Source organism: Pseudorca crassidens, chromosome 14, assembly GCF_039906515.1.
Source record: "Pseudorca crassidens isolate mPseCra1 chromosome 14, mPseCra1.hap1, whole genome shotgun sequence".
NCBI lineage: Eukaryota > Metazoa > Chordata > Mammalia > Artiodactyla > Delphinidae > Pseudorca > Pseudorca crassidens.
This window is the reverse complement of record NC_090309.1, coordinates 37,296,482-37,322,447: the sequence shown is the minus strand read 5'-3', so window position 1 is coordinate 37,322,447 and position 25,966 is coordinate 37,296,482. Positions and strand designations below refer to the sequence as shown.

Genomic DNA, 25,966 nt, shown 5'->3' with positions numbered 1-25,966 from the left:
GGGGCATGCTCAGTGGTGAGCTGGGACGTGGGCCTCAAGTGCACGTAGAGATCAGTGAGCCATAAGCCGACAGTCCCCGTCCCCCTCCCTCCCAGGCCCCTTTCCAACAGTGTTTATATACTTTCTCTTCTCCCACTCATCAGCGGACATTCCATTCTAAGCCCTTCAAAGGGACAAGGTTTCTATGATTCTGTTTTTCTTCTTTGTGGGAAGGATTCCTCCCCGACAGGAGCTTAGCAGCAGCTAAGAGACGTGACCCCAAGGCCACATTCAAATTAGAACTCAGTAAAACCCCAGGGTTTGTTGCTTCCTGGCTCTAAAGGAAACTCAGAATGACAACGGTGGCTGGATATTCTACCGTAGGTATGGAGAGTTTACAGGGGGGCCTCACGGGACGGGAATCTGGGAAGAGTGGGTGTCAAGTGGCTCTGACAACTGGGTCCCTTTAGGGTTGCCCTCAGGATCAGGATGAAAAGGTGGAAGCAGGGTAGCAGCAGCAGTTGGGCTTAACACAGAGCACTCCCCAGACAGCCACTAATTGGCTTACTCCTTTCAGACATCTCTTAAGCAGCAGATTTCCGTTTCTGTTCTGTTGCCTCTGAGGGGATTTCCCAAATTAACCTCCTCTAAGCTTTCTTGAGGGGCTGTTTTTGAGGGCTGGTGGGGAATTTCCCTCTTCTGACCAAACTGTTGCTGGGAGAGATTTATTGCTGATCTTAGTCTGGGGATTTTCTCACAGGCCTTTGCTACTTCCTGTTTCCCAGGAGTTTCTGCTCTCTGGGAACTGAAGAGCCATCGGGAGAAGGGGACAAACAGGCTTTAGGAAAAAGGAAAGCGGGCATGTTTGATACAATGTTACTCTTCTCTCCTCTTCCGGTTCTTTGCCATAGTGATACTGGATTTGAAGATCAGGCCCAGGGACCTTACTGAGGGTTCAACTGGATTACACTAAACATTCCACAGGAACTTGGGTTGGACAGTGAAATCACAAATCACATGAATGACTGGTTTATTAGAGTAGCTTTCCTTTGTTGGGGATGGATGGAAACTCTTGTTAAAAGAAAGCATTAAAGAATCATCAGTCCTTTTACTTAATGGTAATACTCTACCACTTCTTGAGTGCTTTCTGCGTGTCATGCATGGTGCTGGGTGTTGCATACATTTCTCATTTGATCCTGGCAACAACCCAGAGAAGTAGGCTTTATTAAGGCCCATTTAACAGATGAGCAAACCAAGGCTCTGAGATGTTAGGTAATTTAGCCACATTTTCCTGGCTGGTATTAGGAGAGCTCCAATTTTGTGGAACCCCAAAGCCTATATTCATTCAGCTACAAATGTGTCAACTTGAGATTTGTTTCATAGATCTCTGAGGTGCTATTACCAGCAGAGTAGTAGAAAGGATCCTGTATAGAAGCAGCCCCCCAAAACCAGGAGTGAAAATATTTTACGGGCAGTACCGACAGTTGTTAGCTTAGCTCTGTATACCTGCCAGGCCCTTTTGCTGTATATTCACCATCTTCACATCACCTGGAAAGTGATGCTGCTGACCTGGGAGTAGGAATCAATATATAAAAGAAGCTCCACTTGAACCAATTAATTAGTTGTTTCTCTTAGAGAACCCTCTACCTAACCGCTGCTTTTCACCTTGCTATTTTCTGTCCTAGCTTTGTACATTTTATCAAGGTCCTTAGAAATAATTCCCCTGAGGACAGGTCCCAGAATATCTCTGACCCTGCTCTGGCCCAGGGAAAATAACATTCTTGATTGCTCTGAAGCTAGATTACTGTCTCTGTGTGCACAGGTATGTGTGTGTTTTCTTTTATGAGTTTCTCAGTGGGATAGATTATTAGCCACAGTTGACATTTGCGAAGTTCTCCATATACTTTCAGTTCCACCAGAGGAGTTATGAGTGAGGGTGAGGGTTTGGAGGGCAGTACCAGGACTGATATGGCAGATCCTGGGAGGTCCCAAGGGTCGGCTTGGACAACCCTTTCCCACTGCACACTTTGCTGCAGCATCTCCTCTCCAGGGTCTGCCTAGGAGGGCTCCTGACCATATCCTCTTCATCCAAATAGTGAACTCTGATAGCTACCAACCGTTGAGAGTTTACTAGTTGCCAAGTGATTTACCTGCCTTAACGGACCTGACCTTCACCCATGAAGGCAGACAGAATGATTCTCATTTATTTTACCAGTGAGGAAACCAAGGCCCCGGCAGGTTAATGATTGACCCAAAGCCACCTAGTAAGTAATCTGAGAGACTGGGACTCAGATACTGGTCTGTCTGATTCCTAGTTATGGCTTTGTTGTGGGAGAGGAGAGTAAACCTTATTTATGTGTTTATTTTTTATTTATATTGAGATATTATATTCGTTTCAGGTGTACAACATAATTCAATATTTTTATATATTATGAAATGATCACCAAAATAAGTCCAGTTACCATCTCTTACCATGCAAAGTTGTTACAATATTATTGACTATATTCCCTATGTGTACATTACATCCTTGTGACTTATTTATTAAATAGATGAGTTTGTACCTCTTAATCCCCTTCACCTATTTTGTCCATTCCTCCACTCTCCTCCCCTCTGGCAACCACCAGTTTGTTCTCTGTATCTATAAGTCTGTTTCTGTTTTAATTTGCTTGTTTGTTTTGTTTTTTAGATCTCATATGTGTATATATATATCTCACATCGTTTTTTATCTATCCATCTATTGATGGACACGTACATTGCTTCCATATCTTGGCTACTGTAAACAGTGCTTCAGTGAACATAAGGGCATGAGTTCTTTTTGAATTAATTTTCTTCAGATAAATACCCAGAAGTGAAATTGCTGGATGTTATGTAGTTCTATTTTTAGGTTTTTAAGGAACCTCCATACTGTTTTGCATAGTGGCTGCACCAGTTTACATTTTCACCAAAAAACGCACGAGGGCTCCCGTTTTACCACAACCTCACCAACACTTACTGCTTCCTGTCTTTTTGATAACAGCCATCCTGACAGGTGTGAGGTGGTATCTCGCTGTGGTTTTGATTTGCATTTCCCTGATGATCAGCGATGTTGAGCACTTTTTCATGTTCTTGTTGGCCATCTGTCTTATTTGGAAAAACGTCTATTCAGATCTTCTGCCTAATTTTTAGTCATGTTGTTGGTTTTTTGATATTAATTTCTTCACTTATGGTTTGATGGATTCCTTTATTGTTATGTTTGGATTCCCTTCTTTTTGTGTGTGTGTATCCACTGTAGGTTTTTTGTTTGTGATTACCATGAGGTTCATACATATCAACCCGTATCTATAGCTGTCTATTTTAAGCTGATAGTCACTCAAGTTTGAAGGCATTCTAAAAGCACTACGTTTTTATTCCCGTTTCCATGTTTTATGTTTTTGATGTCATATTTTACATCTTTTTATTTTGTGTGTCCCTTAACTACCTATGTAGCTATAGTTGATTGTACTATTTTTGTCTTTTAACTGTCACACTAGCTTTTTAGTGGCTGATCCACTGCCTTTACTATTTATTTGCCTTTATGAGTGAGATTTTCCTTCATATATTTTCTTATTTCTAGTTGTGGTCTTTTCTGCTTAAAGAAGACCCTTTAACATTTCTTGTAAGGCTGTCTAGGTGTGATGAACCCCTTTAGTTTTTACTTATCTGGGAAACTCTATCTTTCCTTCAATTCTGAATCATAACCTTGCCAAACAGAGTATTCTAGGTTGTAAGTTTCTTCCTTTTAGCACTTTAGATATATCCGGCCTCTCCCTTCTGGCCTGTAAAGTTTCTGCTGAAAAGTCAGCTGACAGTCTTATGGGGTTTCCCTTGTATGTGATTAGTTGCTTTTTTTCTTGCTGCCTTTAAGACTCTCTTTTTATCTTTACCTTTTCCATTTTCATTTTAATGTCTTGGTGTGCATCTCTTTCAGTTCATCTTGTTTGGAGCTCTCTGTACTTCCTGTACTTGGATGTCTGTTTCCTTCCCCAGTTTAGGGAAGTTTTCAGCCATGATTTCTTCAAGTAAGTCTTCTATCCCATTCTCTCTTTCTTCTCCTTCTGGGATCCCTATAATGCAAATGTTATGATGCTTAATGTTGTCCCAGAGGTTCCTTAAATGCTCCTCAATTTAAAAAATTCTTTTTTCTTTTTGCTGTTCTGGTTGGGTGATTTCCATTATTCTATCTTCCAGATCACTTATTCGTTCTTCTGTATTATCTAATCTGCTGTAGGTTCCCTCTAGCATATTTTTTATTTCAGTTATTGTACTATTCAGCTCTGATTTGTTGTTTCTTATATTTTCTAAGTCTTTGTTGAAGTTCTCCCTAAGTTCCTCCATTCTTCTCCTGAACTCGGTGAGCATCTTTATGATTGTTTCTTTGAAAGCTTTATCAGGTAAATTACTTATCTTCATTTCATTAGGGTTTTTCTTCTAGGGTTTTATTTTGTTCTTTCATTTGGAACATATTCCTCTGTCTCCTCATTTTGTTTTATGTATATCTATATCTATCTACCTACCTACTTACATTCTTTTTCAGATTCTTTTCCATTATAGGTTATTACAAGATATTGAATATAGTTCTCCATACTATACAGTAGGTCCTTGTTGTTTATTTTACATATAGTAGTGTGTATCTGTTAATCCCAAACTCCTAATTTATCCCTCCCCCACTTTTCCCGTTGGTAAACGTAAGTTTATTTCTATGTCTGTTAGTCTGTTTTGTAAATTAGTTCATTTGTATCATTATTTTTAGATTCCACATATAAGTGATATCATATATTTGTCTTTCTCTGTCTGACTTACTTCACCTAATATGATAATCTCTAGGTCCATCCATGTTGCTGCAAATAGAATTATTTCATTCTTTTTTTCATGGCTGAGTAGTATTCTATTGTGTGTGTATATACATATATATATATATATATATATATACCCCATCTTCTTTATCCATTCATCTATCGATGGACATTTAAGTTGCTTCCATATCTTGGCTATTGTAAATAGTGTCACTCTGAACATTGGAGTGCATGTATCTTTTCGAATTAGAGTTTTCATCTTTTCCAGACATATGCCTAGGAGTGGGATTGCTGGATCTTACGCATCAAGGGTCTTTTATAGCAGAAATTATTTTATAATCTCTGAAATGACCTTATACCAAGAGTAATATTAATAGTTTGTTAAATAACTCCATAGTAAATAACCATGTTTAGGACACGTTTGCCTGCTTGAAAGAAAACAGGGCATTAATTTGGAAATTATTAATTTTTCATATTAATACATGAATAAACATTTCAGAAAAATGAGGGCCATAGTTCCATTTCTTTGTACTCTTTTAAGCAAAATTTTTTAACCAGTTATCTATATTTGCTGCCTCTAATGTCTCTCTTCTTATCACCTCTTAAAACTTGCTCCAAACATGTGTCTCCCATGAATGCTTCATTGAAACTGCTCTTTTCAGAGATGCCAATGACTGTACTTTTATAGGTCCATCTGTCATTTCTCAGGCCTCAGCGTAGGTGTGTGTCAGTAGCATTTGACATAGCTGGTTTCTCCCTCTACTCTGGAACAGTTTCTTCACTTTGCTTCCAGGACACACCCTCTCTTGGGTTTCCTCCTCCTCACTGGGCATTCCTTCTCAGTCTCCTTTGCTGGTCCCTCCTCTCCTCCCTGACCTTATAATCCTGGAGAGCTGCAGGGTCTTCTTCTTAGGCCTCTTCTCTTCCTTACTCCCTCCCTTGGTGATCTCACCCAGTTTCATGGCCTTAAATATCATCTACATGCTGCCAAAAGTGTATCTCCAGCCCAGACTCCTCTTCTGAACTCCAGGCCTTTATGCAACTGCCGACTTGACATCTCAGACTTAACAAGTCCAGACTCAAACTCCCATTCTTCCTTTTAAAGCCTGCCCCATCCACAGTCTACACCTCCCCAGTGGATGGCGACTCTATCCTTAATTAGTTCTGAACAAAAACCTTACAGTCATCCCTGACTCTTCTTTTGTCTTTTTTCTCACATCCAAGTCTTGCTGGCTCCTCCTTCAAAATATATATGGAATCCAACCACTTTTCACCACCTCCACCTCTCCTAGCCTGGTCTGAGCCACTGTCATCTCTCTCTTGGATAACTGCCATCACTTCTTAACAAGTCGCCCTGCTTCTAACCCTTGCCCCTTGCTTCTACTACAGGCTAGTCTCAAGAATTCAGTCAGAGAGATACTTCAAAAATAAAGTCAGATCATGCTACTCTTCTGCTCAGAAACCTCGCCATGGTGTCCTATTTCACTCAGAGTAAAACAAGTCCCCTCAAAGGCTTATGCAACCCAGATGACCTGCTTCCTCATCACCTTTCTGGCCTCAACTGCTGCTAACTTCACCTTCACTCATTCCCCTCCAGCCATGCTGGTCTTCTTGTTGTTCCTCAAACACCTCAGACCTTTGGCCTGGAAAGCTTTACCCAGATGGCCACATGGCCCGCCCCCTCACCTTCTTCACATGTTCCCTAGGTTTTCACCTTCTCAATGGGGCCACCCTGCCACCTATTTCAACTGAACTTTCCTTCCCTCTTCACATCTAGCACTCTTGAACTCTTACCCTGGTTTACTATTTCCATTTTCCATAACATTTATGCCTTCTAACGTCTATTGAAATCACTTACTGTATTTATGGTTTATTTTCTGCTTCCCACCTATAATGTAGTCTCCATTAGGACAGGGATCTGTTTATTTTGTTCACTGATGTATTCTAAGCACCAGATCAGTGTTAGCTGCCTGGTAGGAAATCAGTAAATATTTTTAAATGAATGAAAATTCAAATCTTCAGAGACAGAAATTACAGGTATGAGAAAAGTCTGTAAAGACCCTATCCATGTTGGTTCAGTGATTTTAAAAGGGATTTTTGTCTCTTACTTCTTAATGACAGAACTGAGCATATAACTTCACAAACTCACAAATTAAAAGCACCCACAACAGTCTGTTCACTTCAACTGTTGCTTTTGAAGAACTTGATAAAATATCTTGTCTTTCTATCCCTTCTTTTTTGGTAAGCCTCCTTTTAAATACTCAAATAACCTGGGTGTTACTGCTGGGAAGACATCAGAAAGCATTTAGGTGAAGGATAGAATTTATCAGGGCTCATGGTCAAAACAGCTCCTCAGTATTTATTCTATATTGTCTTTGAACGATAATATTCATAGTTCCCATCTGGACAGGCCTCATAGTGTTCATGGTACTGTGAAGGGCCTTAAAATTCATGTGATCTGTTTTCTCAGATGAAAGTGGGAAGGATTCTCACAGCAAGTTGGTTTGTGGGTAAAAGCAATGACACCATTGGTCGAGGTCTGATGGCCACCATAGCTGTTACATGTTTATATTAATACTTCCCTTTTTGAGACATTTCAAGAAGTACTTTTCTCAGTAGTATGAGGCAGACTACATGTACTAATGACAAAATTTCTGAGGTTGCTCTTGAGTGTTTCCTGGTAAACCTAACCACGACATGGTGGGTACTTCATAAATGACAACATGGTGGGTACAGAGGTTAAAATAGGGTCATTCATCTCACAGTCTTTCTCAATGGAAGGCCCAAAATAATATATGCTATTTTATTCTCTAGTTTTCACCCATGCTCTTTTCCCCACTCCAGGGAAGGTTTAAGTGGATTTGCTATAACTGTGCTATGCATATGATAGATAGAATCTGTTACTATGATTAAATAATTGATTTATATTTTAAAAAAGCAATTGTCTGTTATTTATAATGGCAGTCCTATTACTTAAAGTAACTTTGTTTGGATAGATCAAAATTCATCACTCAATTTTTAACACTAGGGCTTGAAATTACTGTTTTTTTTTAAACAAAAGCATTAGAAGAATATACGACAGTTATAGGAATATGATAACATTATAGGAAGTTTGGACAATTAAAAAAACTACCTGTAATTCCATCTAACCATTATGATCATTTGTGAGCCAATAAACTAATCAGTCTGATGTTGGTTGTACCTAAGTTTTAAATCCTCTGCAAACCCACTTATTAATTCATTCTTTTGGCAATAATTTTTCAAGCATCTGTCTGTACCAGGCCCTGTGCTACACTATGGGTATTTTGTTGGTTCACAGGGAGAGGCCAAAGTCTCAACACTTTGCAAACATCAGCCATTCTGTGACTTCCTCTTTTGCCCAGAGATCTAGAAGCAGCACAGGGGGGATGCCAGTCCAATGGTGACATGGTCACTCTTCTGCTTTGCTTGAAGATAAGGGCACTAATTCCTTTGCTTCTCCACCCTTCATCTGCAGATTACCTGGGCCTAGACTGGCCTTAAATCTCTGAGACAGACTGAACCCTAATAAATGGGTTGCTGATCCTAAAATAAAATTGCGAATCAGGTTTGGTGTTTGATGTAAAAGCCTGAGAGACACAGGTTGCTAATTTAGATTACAAATGTCATCAAAAATAGAAAATAGAAACAGAATCAAAAATAGAAACCAAAAAGGTTAGGTAATTTCTAAATTAAACACTCTTTCTTAGAATAATTACCATGTTACAGCATCTGTGTACTTTGGTAGAATTTGAATAACACTTTATTGTTCAGAATAATGTTCTATTCTTGTTACCAAACAATACTTGAGTACATGCTCTTGTACTCCCTGACTGCAGGAAGGGTGTTGCCCTGAATGCTGGTACACCCTCTGCAGTGAAGCTTGGTTTTGATGGAACTTTTCAGGTACTAAAAGAATCCCTTTTTCTATTCCCCATTCATTCACAAGCAAGAGACATAAGCTTTGTTCATTTGTTTTCTAAATCTAAGTGAACTGAGTCAGGCTTGTACAGTCACCACTAAGGACAGACCATGGCAGCATGGAAAATATGATTTGAATCTCCTTTCCATGGAAACTGGCTATGAAAAGGGTAGGTCCATCAATCATAATTTGAAAGGCAAGTTACAAATCTTCTGATGAAGCCGTCTCAAGCTATCATCACAGCAAGTAGAACTGAGAACCCGTTTTTCAGCTGAGGAAATACACCTGGTCATTTTGGATATTTCCATCTTGATAGCTTAGCCAGTGGGAGAAGCTTCCTGGGCTTAAATAATAGCGTTTCAGCATTTCATGTTTCTAAGTTTGAGTCTGAATTTAAGGAATGCTAATCTGTAACAGCAGTTACAGAATTCCACAGAATTTTGTCTAAAATGACATGAACTGGTTGTCATAGTCTGGGAGATAGTTCTTCACTAGGACACAGCTTTGCCTTTAGTCAAAGGTCATACATGCACAAGCAAACAATGGCTGTGTTTTGTATATTTTTCTGTTACTTTAATGCATTTAAATTTCAATTATGGGTGTACAAGACACGAGTTGTATTATTAAACTCTCCTTTATGCTTCTTAATGAGGACTATTTTTTTTTCTTCGAGTTGAAAACAAACCTTTTTAGCTTAAAAGCCTGTGTATTCTAAAAATGAATAATCACTATACAGAGACCATGATCACTATGCTATTTGTCCCTTAATATGTGCTCTCCTCTCTTCCACAGTAATAGAACCCCTGATTCTTTAGCTGGGCATGTAGCTGTTCAGAGGGAAAAAAAGGCTATTTCCCAGTTTCCTTTGCAAAGGACTGAGTGGAAGTTTTATATGGCGACTTCTGGAACTTTCCTTAAGTGACAGTTGGTATGTACCTCTTGCCCTTTCTTTGTCCCGTCCTCCATCCTGCTGCTACAATTGTGGACACGCTAGCAGGAGCTCTCACTGACATCTTGGCTCATGAAGATAAGGGCAACACGGCAGATGAGGTAGGCAGCTTGCCTACCTTTGCAGCTTTATATGAAACAAAGATAAACTATCCTGTTTAAATGACTGCTCTTTTGGGTCTATGTTTTTCAAAATGAAAACTAATCCTCATGTACACCATCACCTATAATGGAAAATAATGGACTGTTTAATCTCACATGAAGAAATAAACATACTGTAGCAGACACCTATTGGCTCATCTGCCCGACACCATTTTCCAGAACTGACCCTCTCTCTGCCACCATCTACTTAGTTATAGTGAGAGTTTCCAAGCTCTAGAACATGACCTAACCTTTTTTTTTTTTTTTGCGGTACGCGGCCTCTCACTGTTGTAGCCTCTCCCTTTGCGGAGCACAGGCTCTGGACGCACAGGCTCAGTGGTCATGGCTCACAGGCCCAGCCGCTCCACGGCATGTGGGATCTTCCCGGACCGGGGCACGAACCCACGTCCCCTGCATCGGCAGGTGGACTCTCAACCACTGAGCCACCAGGGAAGCCCCATGACCTCACCTTTGACTGAAGGATGAGCCCCTGACCCAGCCTGGGCCAATCAAAAGCTTTCCCCAGGAACTTGAAAATAAAAAGGAAAAAAAGAGATTAGTCTCTTTGGAGTATAAGACTATAGTAGTAAACACATGAGCTACTGGCAGCTTTGTTTTCCAGCAGGTGTTGGGAGAAGTAGAAGAAAACAGGCTACAGTGGGAAAGAACAATGAATCAGAGTCAAAGAGAGAAGCAGAGGAACTTCCCTGGTGGCTCAGTGGTTAAGAATCCACCTGCCAGTGCAGGGGACATGGGTTCGAGCCCTGGTCCAGGAAGATCCCATATGCCTCGGAGCAACCAAGCCCCGTGCGCCACAACTACTGAGCCTGTGCTTTAGAGCCTCCGAGCTACAACTGCTGAGCCCACGTGACTCAACTACTGAGCCTGCACGCCTAGAGCCTGTGCTCCGCAACAAGAGAAGCCACTGCAATGAGAAGCCGGCACACCACAACAAAGAGTAGCCCCCGCTCGCCGCAAGTAGAGAAAGCCCCGTGTGCAGCAATGAACACCCAATGCAGCCAAAAAATTAATTAAAAGAGAGAGAAGCAGAGATTTAGGGATGGAGGCAGAGAAGATTCCTAGGTTCCCCAAAGTCCTCTCAGGCCTGGTTGTCTCAGCACTGCTACTTGCTTACTTAATATCCACTCTCCACTTTCTCCTTTCTAAGCAATGCTGATGTTCTGAAACCCCCTCTCCCCCCATCCTTAGAGGGGGTTATAGATCGGCTGAAAAAAATATGTGCCTGACAATCCCCTGGCAACTCTATTGATCCAGTGATGGGCATGCCTCTTATATTGGCCCAATCTGATTGAAAATTTATATTCCATTTCTAGGGGGGCAACTTATTCTTTTTCCTGCTGGAGATGAACAAGGAAGCACATAGTCCTGATTGCCATTGTCAGCTCTCTTGCCTCTATGAAGGCGACCATCCTGGGATGAGGGCAACACGAAGATGGCAGCAAGAAGAATTCTAAAAAGTGTGAGCCTTTGATAGCATTTTTTAAATTATTTATTTATTTATTTATTATTTGGGGCTGCATCTGGTCTTAGTTGCTGGCACATGGGATCTTTCGTTGCGGCGTGTGCTCTTTGTTGCGGCACGTGGGCTTCTCTCTAGTTGTGGTGCACAGGTTTTCTCTCTCTAGCTGTGGCACGCGGGCTCCAGGGTGCATGGGCTCTGCGGTTTGCGGCACTCGGGCTCTAGTTGAGGTGCCGGAGCTCTGTAGTTGTGGCGCATGGGCTTAGTTGGCCTGTGGCATGTGGGATCTTAGTTCCCCAACCAGGGATCAAACCCACCTCCCCTGCATTGGAAGGCAGATTCTTTACCACTGGACCACCAGGGAAGTCCCTGATGGCATTTTTGAGCCCACCCTGGACTGAATCAAATATATTTAGATAATAAATGACCTATTATAGAAGACAGGGGTCATCAAAGTTTTTCTTAAAGGGCCAGACAGTAAAAAGTTTAAGATTTGCAGGCTATAAAGTCTTTGTCCTGACGAATCTACTCTGCCATTGTAGCTCTAAATGAGCCTTAGGAAATACATATATGAATGGCTCTGAATGTGTTCCAGTAAAACACCTGGTGACCAACCTGAAGGCCGTCATTTGCCAACCCCTGTTATAAGCCAGTTTGAGTCAGTTTTCTGTTACTTGTTGCCCAAACTACCATATATGATACACAGGTCCTAGTTCATTTCTGAGGGCCAGCTACATCTTGCCCTTGGAGTCTATGAGAATCTCCAGTGTCCAGAGCAGATGGCCAAAATATTTATCAAAGGGTACAGCATAAACACCAACCAACCACGAACATGTACAACGGTCATCTTGGGGTGAACTGGCTAAATATTACTTTGCTATTATCTCTCTATGAAGTCCTCTTTGTTACTGAAACCAGCCAGGGTTTATTTCTGTTATTTATAAACAAAAGCATCTTCACCGTTCTTTTTAGATTTTCATTTTGAGTACTCCTTTAATGATTTTACTCTTTTTTTTGGTTAAAATGCTGATCAGTTTTATATTATTTCTTCTTTTTGAATCTTCCTTTCTTAAGTTCAGTATTCCAGTGACAAGATTGTAATACTGATTCTTTTAAAAACTGGCAGATGACAACGTTCCCTGATAATGAGCTCTTTTTTGAATTCCTGCAGGCCTTATGATCAATAACACACAGTCTAGCACTTGACACAGGGGGTGTGACTATAAAGTATCAAAAAGATTTTAGCACACATAACCACTGCTCAGACACCCAATGTAGTTTGTTAAACGCAGTTGCAACTATAAGTTATATTCCAGCAATGCCGCCATTTCTCAAAGCATCTTTGGAATTCATCCAATCTCCCCACTTTATTTTAATATCTGATGTTGATGGAGATCTATCGCACTGTCATCAGGTCTGGCTTTGAATGAATTCCTGCCATTTGCAAAAAAGTAGATCCATCTTAAATATTTGCAATCATGGAGTATTTTCTTTTTCCCTTTCCTCTCTCACATAATTATTAGGCACCAAGCTATGCCGAATATGCACCTTTAACTCTTCTAGGTGCTTGTGAGATAAAGTCCCTATTACCAGTGTGTTCATAGTTTAAAAGGAGAGAAAATAAATAAATTACTATGTAACCCAAATTTGTCCAGGCTTCACCAGTCCATGAGTACAAATATGGTCCTAAGTCAAATAACCCGAATTTCACAAGCTTTGCCCCACTTACATATGTGGGAACATAGCCTCCTGCCAGGCTTTTGACATGGGTTCCCACACTAACCACTTATGTGTTTCCATTTCAGGTCTCCTCTCTGCTGCTTTCAAGCCTCAAAGATGCCAGGTGCCTGGGTTTTTTTGTTTTTGTTTTTGACTTTCAAAACTTTTCTTTAATGGTGAAGGAAAATGATACTATGTTACACTAGTTTAAAGCTTTTAACTTTGTTTTCAAAAAAATTCTAGAAAACCATCTAACAGGGGGTAAATCTCTGTAGTAGGTAGCCTGACTGGCAGCCAGCGTCTGTCAAACAGTTCAGAGTAGAGAATTCTTATTGTTTTCCAGACTGCCCTGCTTCAAAAAGGAAGAGGCAAGTTTAACCCAGTAAGCAAATGCAGAGCTAAAAGACAGGAGGAAAATGGGCCAAGAGAATGGCTGAGACATATTTTCTTTTCAATCGCAGACAGTTGCCCTCCTTTCTGGGGACAGATTTTAAAAGAACATAAATTTCTGCAGATGGTGCTTCCTGGTCATCACAGCAGCACTGAGCTCCAGGAAGGCAGGGGCTTTGTCCATTTTCTTCAGTATTGTATTCTTTGGGCCCACAACAGTGCCAGACACTTACTAGCAGCTCAAGACATACATGAACATAAAATGAATGAATGAAGCCGAAATAGAGTTAGTCCTTCATTCCACATTTCACTGCTACCCAGCTGTCTTCCACACAGAAATGGGAAGAATGCCCCGCCCTTCACTGGGTGCTACGTTTTGTTTTCTGGGTCCTAATGCCCTTTCTCTTTCTAAGTCCTTGATGATCACAGCCTTTTTCAAATTCTCTCAGCTCCTTTCTCTAAGAACTCAGGCCTGGTCCTTGGGTCATTGGTGGGAAAGACATACTTGAACCCCAACTATGGCCCAGGCTCAAACTTACTTTCTTGACTTAAAGATAATATGGAGTGATAAGTATTACACTAGATGCACATACAGGGACATAGTAAACAAGATGAGAAATTGAAGACAGTAGGAAATCATAGGGAGGGGGACAGGTGGTGTAGAAAAGATGATGGATAAAACTGCCTGCTTCATAGTTTTGCCTTTTACTTGCCCTGAAAATTTTGTCTTCATAACCTGATTGTTAACGTCCTCCTCCTTGTTTTATAATTTCCTCTTTCCAAGTATGCAATAGCTGCTAGTTAAATATTTGTTGACTGGTTGACAAAGAGAATTAAGACCTTAGTGGAGTTTCATTGCTTTTCCCCTAATATTTGCTTTTCCATATTGATTGCTCTGTGGTCACACTGGTCTATGAGACACTGGATAATGAGAACTCAATGAACGCTCATTTGTTCAAATCAAAATCCACTTAAGGACTACATACAATGGGTCAAGGCTTGTGTTAGATGAAAAGCCCCAAAGATTAGTAAGATCTAATAAGATGCTCTAAAGAAGCATACAGTGTAGCAGTAGAGATAAAGCAGGTCAAATAACTCTAATGTAAGGTAGAAGGAGTTCCATGGTGTACTAGAAGATCACATAACTTGCTATGGGAATACAAAGGAAGCAAAGAGATCTCTAATTTGTACGCTCTGAGAAGGGTACACAGAGGAACTCTATGAGGAATAAGTAGGCTTTTAACCAGTGGAGATGGGTGGGGGGAAGCATATGGGTAGCGGGAACTCCATGAATATATGGAGGTGAAATTCAATCTACAAAGGAATGTATATCATAGATGTTTCCAGTATTCTCTCCCATTGTTTAGCAGTTGTGTATCAGTCTCTTAAAACAGAACCAGTAGAACAGTGGTACGGCACGTTTTTTGGTTGTTTTTTTTCAAGTTTGCACTGAAGGAGAGGGTTTCATGAACAATGCTGCTGGCAGTATTTTAAAAGAAAGACTAAAGCACCACGCTGCATGTGAATTGCTCCGTCCAACTGTGCATGCAAAGGAGATGGTTGTTAAACATTTGTTCCATCCCTGGTATTGTCTGCCTTATAAATGCTAAAGAGTAGGTGAAACGGAGAATTCTATCATGTTAAAGGAATTTTTGCCTATAATTTGTTTATAACACACTCCTGACTAACGGGCAAGCTCCCTGCTCCCTGGGGCTATGCTCCAAGTGCACACACATTCCAGAAAGATTAGCCTTTCCCTTGTTGCTGCTAAGAGCCCTAAAAGCCATGGAAATCAATACATACAATGATTTATCACTGACAGATTAAAATTTTCCATTGATTTCTTCTGGAATGGAAATTTGTGTCCCCCAAGGAGCTTTATTCTTTTAATAGACAACTAGGCACTCAGTTGTAATTTTAAGTTTTGAAACGCTTTGGCAACAGTTTTTATGAAACACACAGACGAAAAATGGCAAGGGGCCCTGGATAGTTTCAAAGTCTGGCTGAGATGTACAGAAGTGAATAGCGCTTGCTTGCCTGGGCCCACTGTGAGCCTTGGTCCCCTGAAGCAGATGCTCCGTCCCTTGCCATTGCCATGTATCTAACGACTGCTGTCAATTTGCAAGCACCAGCAGTCTGGTGGGCTCCTTGTCTTTCTTTCCTTTCTGAAAACAACTGTCTACTCAAAATGTACTCTGAGGCTATACATCTCAAGAGACCAGCAGGCAGTTAGTATTTGGAGGATCCATCATTCAAGCAGGCTTTATACTCGTGCGTTTCAAAGTTGAATGTGTGCATGAGTCTCCTGGGGACCCCATTAAAGCTCAGATTCTGATTCTGGGGTGAGACCTGAGATTCTACAGTTCTAGCATGCTCCCAGGGTTACCTGGAGTGGGATTTTAAACTCATCCTTCTCCAAGGTAGGAAGGACATGTGGTATGTGACAAGGACAGTGTGCTGAGCACTCAAAGGCCACGTGATAACATGTCACCCTGACCAAATGTCCCACAAACATCAGGAACAGAACCCAGAGGGAGAGTCTGAGCTCTTCACTGGGAAAGCCTGACCTTATTTGTTTCTCTGAAGCAATATGGCGATGGGATAAACAGAGGAAGAGAAAGAAAATAGATGGTTCATTCCCCTATTCCACATGTTTTAATCCCCTACTCCGTGCCAGGCATTTTCGGCACAGGGAATATAAATATAATAAGAAAATGGACAGAGGAGTAGACTATTTTGGAAAGGCAGACATTGAAAGCATTCCCCTCAACTCCTTTATTTTTGTCAGGAAACTTCTGCTCCAAGACCCTGTAAGGAATCTAGCTGTTCAGCATCGCCCAGGAGAACAACATTATCTGTCGTTGTGCTTTGTGTTCAAAGATACTTCTGGCAATGATGTTACTATTCCTGTGTGTGAGTCTGGCAGAAAGCCCTAAGATGTGACCTAATTTCCAAATAGCGTGTCCTTCTGGTGAGCTGTTATTAGTAAAACCTGCTGTAGTTTATGACTCTACCCTATAGACACTGAGAAAATCGAAGGAAAAGGAGGTTTCCAACTGGATTCATTTGTGTGACTAGATGATCTTTATGGAATAACAGCTTATGCCCATTATATGAAGAGATGATGTAGAAACCAACACACCATCTTTTCTTTCTGAGAGAAGGGCTCTTAAAAGCCTGGAAGTGGAAGATCATTAGGTAATTTGTTGTTAGCTCAAGAAGGGCACATCCTGGTATATTTATAGTCATGCTGCCCAGGGGGAGAATGTTTATGTATGGACCTGTTTTATCATCCCTTCTCTCCTGAGTGGGTCTTGAAAGTTAAATTATAACATCGCATTATGCTTAAAAGGAAAGGATGCTTCATAGAAAAAGCATTTACTAAGTTCTTAAGGGACTGTTGTGCACTGATCAAATGACAGATGGTGTTCGGTTTTCACAATGTAGGAGTGCTAAAAGAATGTAGGGTCACAGTGAAGGCATGGAAAATCAGAGTAAAATATGGTGCAAGTTGTTCTCAGCCTGGCATAAGAAGAGGAGGTACCAGGAAAATGATCCTAACCACCAAGGGAGGAAAGGAAACTGAAATGAAAAATGACAGTACTTCAATTTTTGAAAAGCAGGTCTGCACCCTAATTTAGCTATGGGATTTTGGGTAGGTCACCAGTGTCTCTGGGCCTCGCTCTATGAGTGCAGCAGATAAGAGGTTTTCGATGATCTTTAAGTCCCCTCCCAGCTCTGTAACTCTGAGTGCTTACTCTGTGTTAAATGCACCATAAAACAAACACCTGCAGAAGCACCATTATCTATCTCTGGGAGGGTTTTTTTTTTTTTTTTTTTTTTTAAATCTACATTTTGCAAAAGAAACTAAGGTTTGGAGAGTTTAAGAAACCAGGCCAAGCTTACACATCTAATTGGAGACAGAGCTGGGATTCAAACCCAGGCAACTTGACACCACAGCTAATGCTTTTAAGCTTTACAACATGTTGCCTTTATAAGAATTGTATGGGTAAAGAAGGAATATTTTGTCACTTTCTTAGAAAATCAATTGGTGAGGTAGGGAGGTCCCTTACAATATTTGTTACATACCTGTTTTATAATTCTTGACATATTGGAGTTTGATCCTGATAAAGGAAGATGTTGTTACTGGTGTCATAATCTAATGTCCAGGAATTTAAGATGTGAGATGAGCAGCGCACACCTTCCTCAGTTCCTGCCTTCCTCAGCTCACTTAGCTGCAGGTATTGATAGCTTTACTTCTCAGGTTCTGGCCTGCCCAGCTGAGCCCAATTTGTCAGGCCAGGCTGCTTAAAAGTAACCACAGGAGCACTGACTAGTGGCATCTTAGGATTCGTGTTCCTATCTCCTGGACTCGAGATCCTGGGAGCTGGGAAGTTCTAGGCTGCAGACAGCAGCTTCCTCTCACTCTCTTCCAACAAAATTTCCCACACCCACATGACAGGGTTCCAGTAGAGTTTCCTAGTTTGCACGTCGACTTTCCTCCTGAGACTAGAATTCTGCACTAAACACCACCCTGCCTGGATGGGGCTAGGCTACCCTCCTCACCCCTTGGAGGAGGTGTGACAAAGGGCAGTGGTGGATGCCACCTTCATCATTTTTGCATATTTGCATCCCACTTGTATATATTCTTATTTACTTATATATACTCTTATTTACTTATATATACTCTTATTTACTTATATATATATTTTAAACAGACTCACTTTTAAAATTTAAATAGCTTAATCTTTTTGAGAGAGAAAACTTTGTCAAGGAGGTTTATAGTTTTAAGTTTTATATTTAGGTCTATGATTTATTTTGAGTTAATTTTTGAAATATGGTCAGAGGTATGGATTGAGGGATTTTATTTTTTGCATACAGACAACCAATTATTGCAGCACGATTTATTGAAAAGATTATCTTTTCACCAAATGATTGTCTTTGCATCTTTGTTCCTCTCCTTGAGAGTTAGGCTGGGTTCTTTGTTCCTCTTGATTTCCAGCTTGGGAGCCAAAATTTGAGCTACCACCCACCTGGCTTCAACTGTTGCCCCTTCTAGGAGGTTCCTGCTGCCCATTCATTAGCCTGGACTCTATGTTTGCTATATCTTTGGACATTGTAATTTAGTCTCTTATTGACCTCTCTTTGGTTACTTCTGCTTAATAATATAACTCTCCCTTTTCTTAAGGGTTTACTAGGTACTCCAGCCCTAACTCTGCCAACCCTCCAAATTCTCTCTTTTTTTTTTTTTAATATCAACTTGCCCTTGATGTCCCAAAAGTTACAACATACAAAGTGAATTTGAAATTTTTTAAGGGGTAGGAAAGGGTAAGAAAAGTTTTGAATTTTGTACAGAAGAAAGGGGTGGGTATTCATAAAGCAGTGTCATTAACTGCTGGCATGTCCCAACTGGGATTCACTATTAAAGGGCTCTTGTGCATAATGAGTTATTTCCCTCATGTGATTTCTGTTTTAGGGTAGGACCAAAGCATCTATGTTCTATCCCACATATATCCCACACACAAAGGTACACATACAGACATCAACGCACACACATACACAGATATCCGGAAATATTTTTGCACTTAACTGTGGCTCCCCTTCCAGTTAATTTACAGACATATTTTGTAGTTATACTATAGGGGAAATTTCTAAGTTATAGGATTTTAGAGACTATAAGGATTCATCTGGGTTAGGTGGGCTGTCAACTCTGATGAAATGGTGGTGATGGTTTTGGAGCACTGCATTGAAAAGGATTGCCAGGCTGAGTTTAGCTCAGTGGGGAAAAACAACTTTCATTGATTAATCATGCCTGCCACGGTTCGGGGTGGTGGCATATATGTGGTATATTACTAACTCTGATCTAAGACTAGGCCACTCTGTTTTCCAGTGTAATAATATCTTCTACACTATCTCTGAGTGCTGGCTTCTGTCTATTACAGGAATATTTTCAGTAACTGTGAGCTTGCTATTTTTCAAGAACGCTTACTGCATTGTTGAACAGTTTACATGTTGAGTCCAAACTCTATCATTGCAACTTCCGATCATTCGTCCCAATTCTACTATTTGGACCTGTACAGACCAAATTAATACCCTATTCCCCATCATACCTCTTCAAATATGAGAAGATAGCTATTATATGATCTCTTCTCCTAGATAAACACCACTTCTTTCAGTTATTTTTCAGATATTGTGGTTTCTGGGTCTCCACCATCCTGGATGTTGTTTAATTTTTCCTTGCTACCTTTCAAGTTTGCTAATCAGAAAGGGACAAAGAATTTTGTCCTACCTTCCAGGTAGGATCTGACCAACTGGAATTAATTGGGACTCTCTTATTGACTTACACTTCCTTATATTAATAAGCTTTAGTTTGCACCTGAAACATGTTACTTGGCTATTTCACACTGAGCTTACAGTAAATATAAAAAAAAATTATTTTTATATAAATTACTTCACTCATTTCTTCTCTTTCCTGAGTTCATATTTGAATTTTTACCTTTTAAATTGTATCTTAATAATAACTGCCCTTTCTTGAGTACCGTGCTGCATGCTCTATTTGTGTTTTCTTTCATATCTAGAAGTAGATATTCATTCCAATTTAGCAGTTGTGAAAACTGAGACTCAGAGATGCCCAGTGTTACAGATCTAGTAAGTTGCAGAGCCTGCACTCAAATTCAGTTCTTTCTAGCTCTAGAGTCTATTCTCTTTTGGCTGCCAAATGCTCAATTTGATAATTTTGAAACCTGAATCCATCACAGAAAAAAAAAAAAAAAAAAAGGTGGGAGGAGATAAATAGGCTGTCCTTTTGTCAAGATGTTCTTTATTTTTGGCATTCTGATGTACCAGTCAAGCACTTCATTTAAATACATAAATAAAAAGGAAATAAACTTTTCCTGACCAGTTCCTGGTGAACTCTTGTTGGTTCCTAGTGGTCATCTGTTTTAAAGTGTTCATGAGATGCCTGCTTAACTATCCAGTCTGGAACTTTTCTGGGGATTAATGGCAAGTTTATCAGTCTATAATTTCCAGAATCCATGATTACTGGGACATTTGTCTGTGTCCTTGGTCTGGTCCCTGTCCTACTTCCCATAAGATCTCACAGCTGCTCACTGATTCTACCCTTACATCTGCATATGTGTCCAGTTCTCTGGGATGGAAGTGGGGTTGGGGGTTGGGGAGTTGCCCTCCTTTAAAGTAGCTAAGTACTTTCACACCATATTCCCCTGTCTTTTTAAAATTTCTTCTCCATACTGTTATTTTTTCCATTTCCACTTTGTAGGTAAAAAGCAGAGCCTCTCTCTTAATGGAGGGATTAATGGAATAGACGCACTCAACAAAGTTTCCAGCAATTTCTGTTAAGTGAATTCTAAAGTGAACTCTTATGTCCCCAACAATAACAAAAGACAGTGAGTGCACTTTCCCGAAAGCCCAACTTGTATTACAAGTCAGTGAAATGCATTTGGGTACTATCCACTCTTTCAGATGATCTGTGCTGGGAAACTTCTCCGTCAGTAAAAATAATAGAGCCAAATATGAGTATTAATAGATAAGGAACCCAGCAGAACCCTGCAGGGCCCTCCCCAAGTACAAAACCGAGCAGTTGATGATTAAGACAACAGAGTCACAGACTTGGTGTCTGACGCACATTCCTGAGTCGTTTTACAGATACTGTAACTGCCACGAGAGGACAAAAAAAGAAAAAAAAAAACTACTGATAACTGCATGATGACCAGACTGAAGCCATGACATAAGCTGCTCCAACTTAAGCAGTACTGAACCTATGGCTAGCACAATTCCAAGAGCTGGCCTTCAGAGAATAGGATTAACATTATTGCTCACAGTAATCTATATCTTTATGGGCATCAAAATAATTGCAGCTTGCTCTGCCCATCTATGTAAGGAGGCAACTAAAATAGTCAGCAAAGAGATGCTACAGACCCATGTTGACATCTTCCACTCTGAGAATACGGCGCCCTATGTCTGCACGAAGAAGTTACAGAAGATGCATCTTTGGCCCTAATCCCACAGAAATGAAATGATGTTTGACAGTAGGGAATTGAAAGCAGCTCTTTTGCCCCTTTCCTGCTTGCCCATTTCTGTACCCCTCTAACCTTAAAAGAACCTAATTATAGGAATGAGATCACTAGGCAATTTAACCTAACTCCTGACCATGCTCTCCTGAATGCACACCATGCCTTGCCTAACCTGTTGATTCTTTTCCCAGATTAAAAAGAAGTACGAATGAAGAATTAAGCAGTTTTTTTAAAAAATGACTAGGTTTCTACCCTAATAGTGCCCCTAAAACAATCCTGCGGGCAGATCACTCAGGCAAGATAACATCTGGAGAGAGAGTCAGCCAGTCTGCATTAAAGGGAGAAAGATGCTGCGTTTAATGAACGGAACCTCCTGCCTCGACGATTCACTGAGATTCTTCACCACCACCCCCATTTTTCCCTTTAAAAACTGTCATGGGGCTTCCCTGGTGGCGCAGTGGTTGAGAGTCCGCCTGCCGACGCAGGGGACGCCGGTTCGTGCCCCGGTCCGGGAAGATCCCACATGCCGTGGAGCGGCTGGGCCCGTGAGCCATGGCCGCTGAGCCTGCGCGTCCGGAGCCTGTGCTCCGCAACGGGAGAGGCCACAACAGTGCGAGGCCCACGTACCGCAAAACAACAACAACCACAAAAAACTGTCATGGTTGAGCAGAATCTTCGGAGTTGGTCTCTGGACACCATGCCACCATCTCCCCAGATTGCCAACTTTTCTGATTAAAGCACGTTTCCTTTCTATTGACACTTGCCTCTTGAATTAGTGGCTTATATTAAGAGCAGTGGGCAGCCGAACCTGGTTCCATTAACAGGTGTGGTTAATTCCCTGATTACGTCCCAACTAGATCTAAGAGTATATGTATGTTGAAAGTTTAAAGTTTCTAGCCTATGACATAGCCTGACACCCATATAACCGTCAAAAGATCAGTAGACCGTGCAAATTAACACACCTGCCAGGACCCTGTGTGAGAGGGGTCCGGTGTTAACACAGAGCTCTTTCCTGGATAAGAGTTAGGACGCAAGCACTTAATAAAAGCTTACTCTCGGTTGTTTTCATGCTTCCCAGTGCTACAAAGAGAGCTTGTCTGTGAAACACTAGTAATTGCACATTGTTGGTGTGGAGGGACATTGAAAAACGATAAACTACAAGGAGCAGCGAGCTCCCTTTATAAATCTTACCTCGCCTAGATTAGCAACGGTGGACTTCAGTTTCCATGTGCTCTCTCCTCTTTGTAGTCCTCAAAGGCAAGCCCTGACTAAGCCCAGCTCCCTCCTTCCTTCTGACTCCTTATCTGGAAGCCCCCACCGTCCTTCTAATCCCTTTAGAGGCTTTGAAATCCGGGTCTCTGAGCGCAGGCGGTCATGAATATTCATCTAGGGGCGTGGCCCCGCAGCGTGCTCGACTCCAGGCAGCTGGGATCTGCCGAATGGGCGCGCCAGCTGCGTGCCGGGGCAACAGTTCTCATTTTGTGTGGGGGGCTGACAAGATGTCCAGCCTCACGCCGGCTCGAGACCGCACATTGTGCGTGCGTGGGAGGGGCTTTGCCAAGACGAATGGACTTCTCTGAGGCAGGGCCTAGGAGCTGTCATTGGAGGGGCTCAAATCTCCCTGCCACCCACCTGCCAGGGCCTGTGAAATTCCATTGACAAAAATTCAGGCATTATCCTCTCCAGGAGTCTGTCACTTTTTAAGAAAACAAATATCCCTTGTGTGAATAACTGGAGGCTTTTATCCTTTGGTGGCACCTCCTCCTTTGCAATTCTCTCTGATGGAGACTCTTCTGCCTTCTCAGGACTAATCACAACTGTTCCTCACAGCAGTTTTGTTTTGGTTTTGTGTTTGTTTTTAAGATTATCAAGCCATCTTGTCTGTCTCCCCTCCTCTCCATCATCTTTATTTAGTAGTAGTATAGCAGTAGGGGTTAAAAAACAGACATCCTGAATTAAAATTCCAGTTTGACCACTTACAATCTGTATGAATGTGGCAAGTTAACTGCTTTTGCTTCAGTTTCTTCAACTGTATCATAACAGGAGGTAATAATACCACCTACATCATGGCGGTCTGAGGATGAAATTTCATTTTTGGATTTATTTATGTATACACATAAAATATGATACTGTAATATAAAATAGTCTAATATTAATCGGGTATAATATATACTTATATATTAATGTACGGTGGTTGCATACATTATCTACTATATATGATCATAAATATAAAATGCTTGTACAATTCCAGGCATGTATTAAACACTCAGTAAGTGTTAGTTATTGTTGTTGTTCTTTTGTCTTTTGACTGGACAGGACTGGCAGAAGACAGCTGAGTGTAAAACAGTGGAAGTCAGCTAGAGTACATGTTGCTGGAGGCGGAGTTCCATGAGAAGCAAAGGAGGCAAGAAACCACATCCACCCAAGGCAAGAAGAAAGTCAGGCTGAACCCAGAGGAAACAGGGAGGAACAGAGAGGTCAGCCTGCAGTGGGAGCTGGGATGCAGCTGAGAAGGGGGGTGCCAGTGGGGAAGTGTGGGAACCAATCCCCTTGAGGAAGCACAGTGTGCAGCAATAATGATCACAGTACCGCAACTCGCTCTTTCCTTTGTTTGATTTTAGGCTGAGTCCCAGACCCTAGTCTGCTCGCCACTGACTCTTAAAGCAACAGGAACCTCAGGCAGGCCCTAAGAGCAGGAGCTGGTGCTTTCCTTGGGGTGTCTCAGTTTGAGAAGCTTTTGCTCTAGGATTCTCCATCGACCCCATCTTCCTGTCTTTGCACTATTCCCATCTTTAAAATCCCATTATCCACAGCACAGCACTCAGGCTCTGAACCCCACCCAGTCCTTCTAGTTATGCTGGCTTTGACTTTACCTACCTTCCTATCTCTTCTGACATTGTCCACCCACCCTTTTATTTCCCCACAAGACGTATTACCCCCACCACCCCCCATTGATTTCCAGGTATTCCAGTCTTCCTATGGTTTCCTAAACATGTGGTTTTGGAAACAGTGCTGTGTTCACTACTTCATTTCATTTTCCTGGGCAGCTAAGAAGATATTTCCCAGTTAGGTTAGGACAATGAGCAAATTCTTAACGACAGAAAAGTGGGCAGAGGCATATGACACTTCTGGTTCAAGGAAGGTAAGAGGGGATCTGAGTTCTTCGTGGTCATCCTCTCTTGTCTATAATTCAGGAAGTGCAGGAATCTAAGACAGTGGTTTGCAAGATGGAAGCAGACTGGATCCCGAGTTTCTGTTGCAGGAACGCGGACCAACTGGAATTGGATTATTTTTTTTAATGAGAAGAAAAGCCATTGAGATTATGGAGTTTATGATCTCAGCAGATCCCATCCTATCCTGACAAATCATACCCATGCTATGCTCTTTCTCATTTTGGTGTGTCTCTAATAACATTATGCCCCTTGAAATACCTCCCTGATTTCCTACCCTGCAGTAAAGTGCTATTATCTTTGGAGTCTCCTCTGTGCTCTTATGTTGTGCTTAGGTTTCTGGCCTGAGTGATTGGTTGAATCTTGGCACCAGTAAATGAAAAGGAGGAAGAGGAATACATTTGGTAGAGACGAAGAGCTCCCTAATATGCATGATGAATTTGAGAATAGGATATCCAGGCAGAGATGTCCAGTAGGTATTTGGATATATGAAAAGTAAGATAAGAAGAGGGTGGAAGATGGGAAGATGGAGCTGAGTGAAACCCCAACATTTAGGGGAAGGCAGAGAAGGCAGAGCCCTTACAAACTTCCCTAACTTCACAGTGTCCCCCTAGGCCATTCACGGTTGAGCATGAATCTGGGCAACTAGCACGAGTTTGTCGATCAAAATTTACAAATGTGAAATTTAATTTCTGAAGAAAACAGGGTACTGTGCAATCAAAGCTGTTGGATAGACATGAAAAAGTCTTTGAAGGTGGAATGGCTTTGCCTTTATTACTGAGAAAACTTCCCTTGGAAAGTTTAGCTTTGATCATGTTAAAGGAAACCATAAATTGGTAAATTTAATTTAAATCCTACCCTGGTTTTTATATTCCTGGCTTTCCTCAACCTGAAGTCTTCTGGCTTAGATCAACCTAAAGGAGTGAGAAGGTTGCGAAGATTTTAAACTTGCTTATAGGAGTCGATTGTTTTCACTATCCTCTGTTTTGTTTTGTTTTTCTTCATGTGATTGCTCATTGCAGATAATTATAAAATTATTCTAAGTGGTCACCCTATTACTGCAGATCCTTTTTTTTTTTTTTTGTGGTACGCGGGCCTCTCACTGTTGTGGCCTCTCCCGTTGCGGAGCAACAGGCTCCGGACGCGCAGGCTCAGCGGCCATGGCTCACGGGCCCAGCCGCTCCACGGCATGTGGGATCTTCCCGGACCAGGGCACGAACCCATGTCCCCCACATCGGCAGGCAGACTCTCAACCACTGCGCCACCAGGGAAGCCCCTACTGCAGATCTTTAAATGGCACCTGGACTACCTTCATGGGTCAAGAGAGGTGTAACCGGTGCATATATCAAGGCTAT

The 25,966-nt window shown here is 41.4% G+C and overlaps 1 protein-coding gene and 1 long non-coding RNA gene across 3 annotated transcripts in view; one reads left to right on the top strand and one right to left on the bottom strand.

Moving 5' to 3' along the window:
• Window positions 1-22,784, bottom strand: part of PELI1 (pellino E3 ubiquitin protein ligase 1) — a 130,373-nt gene extending 107,589 nt beyond the window's left edge. The window contains exon 1 of the mRNA XM_067704904.1: window positions 22,633-22,784. The gene's annotated coding sequence lies outside the window, so the exon portion shown is untranslated. The remainder of the gene's footprint in view (window positions 1-22,632) is intronic.
• LOC137206188 (uncharacterized) lies at window positions 222-23,969 on the top strand. Of its 2 annotated transcripts, XR_010934517.1 has the most exons (5): window positions 222-363; window positions 9,523-9,658; window positions 11,154-11,299; window positions 13,105-13,142; window positions 23,758-23,969. It is a non-coding gene; the product is annotated as an uncharacterized lncRNA (long non-coding RNA). The 2 variants fall into 2 exon arrangements; XR_010934518.1 differs by lacking the exon at window positions 23,758-23,969 and having other exon boundaries at window positions 11,154-11,297; window positions 13,105-13,199.
• Window positions 23,970-25,966: the final 1,997 nt, after the last annotated feature.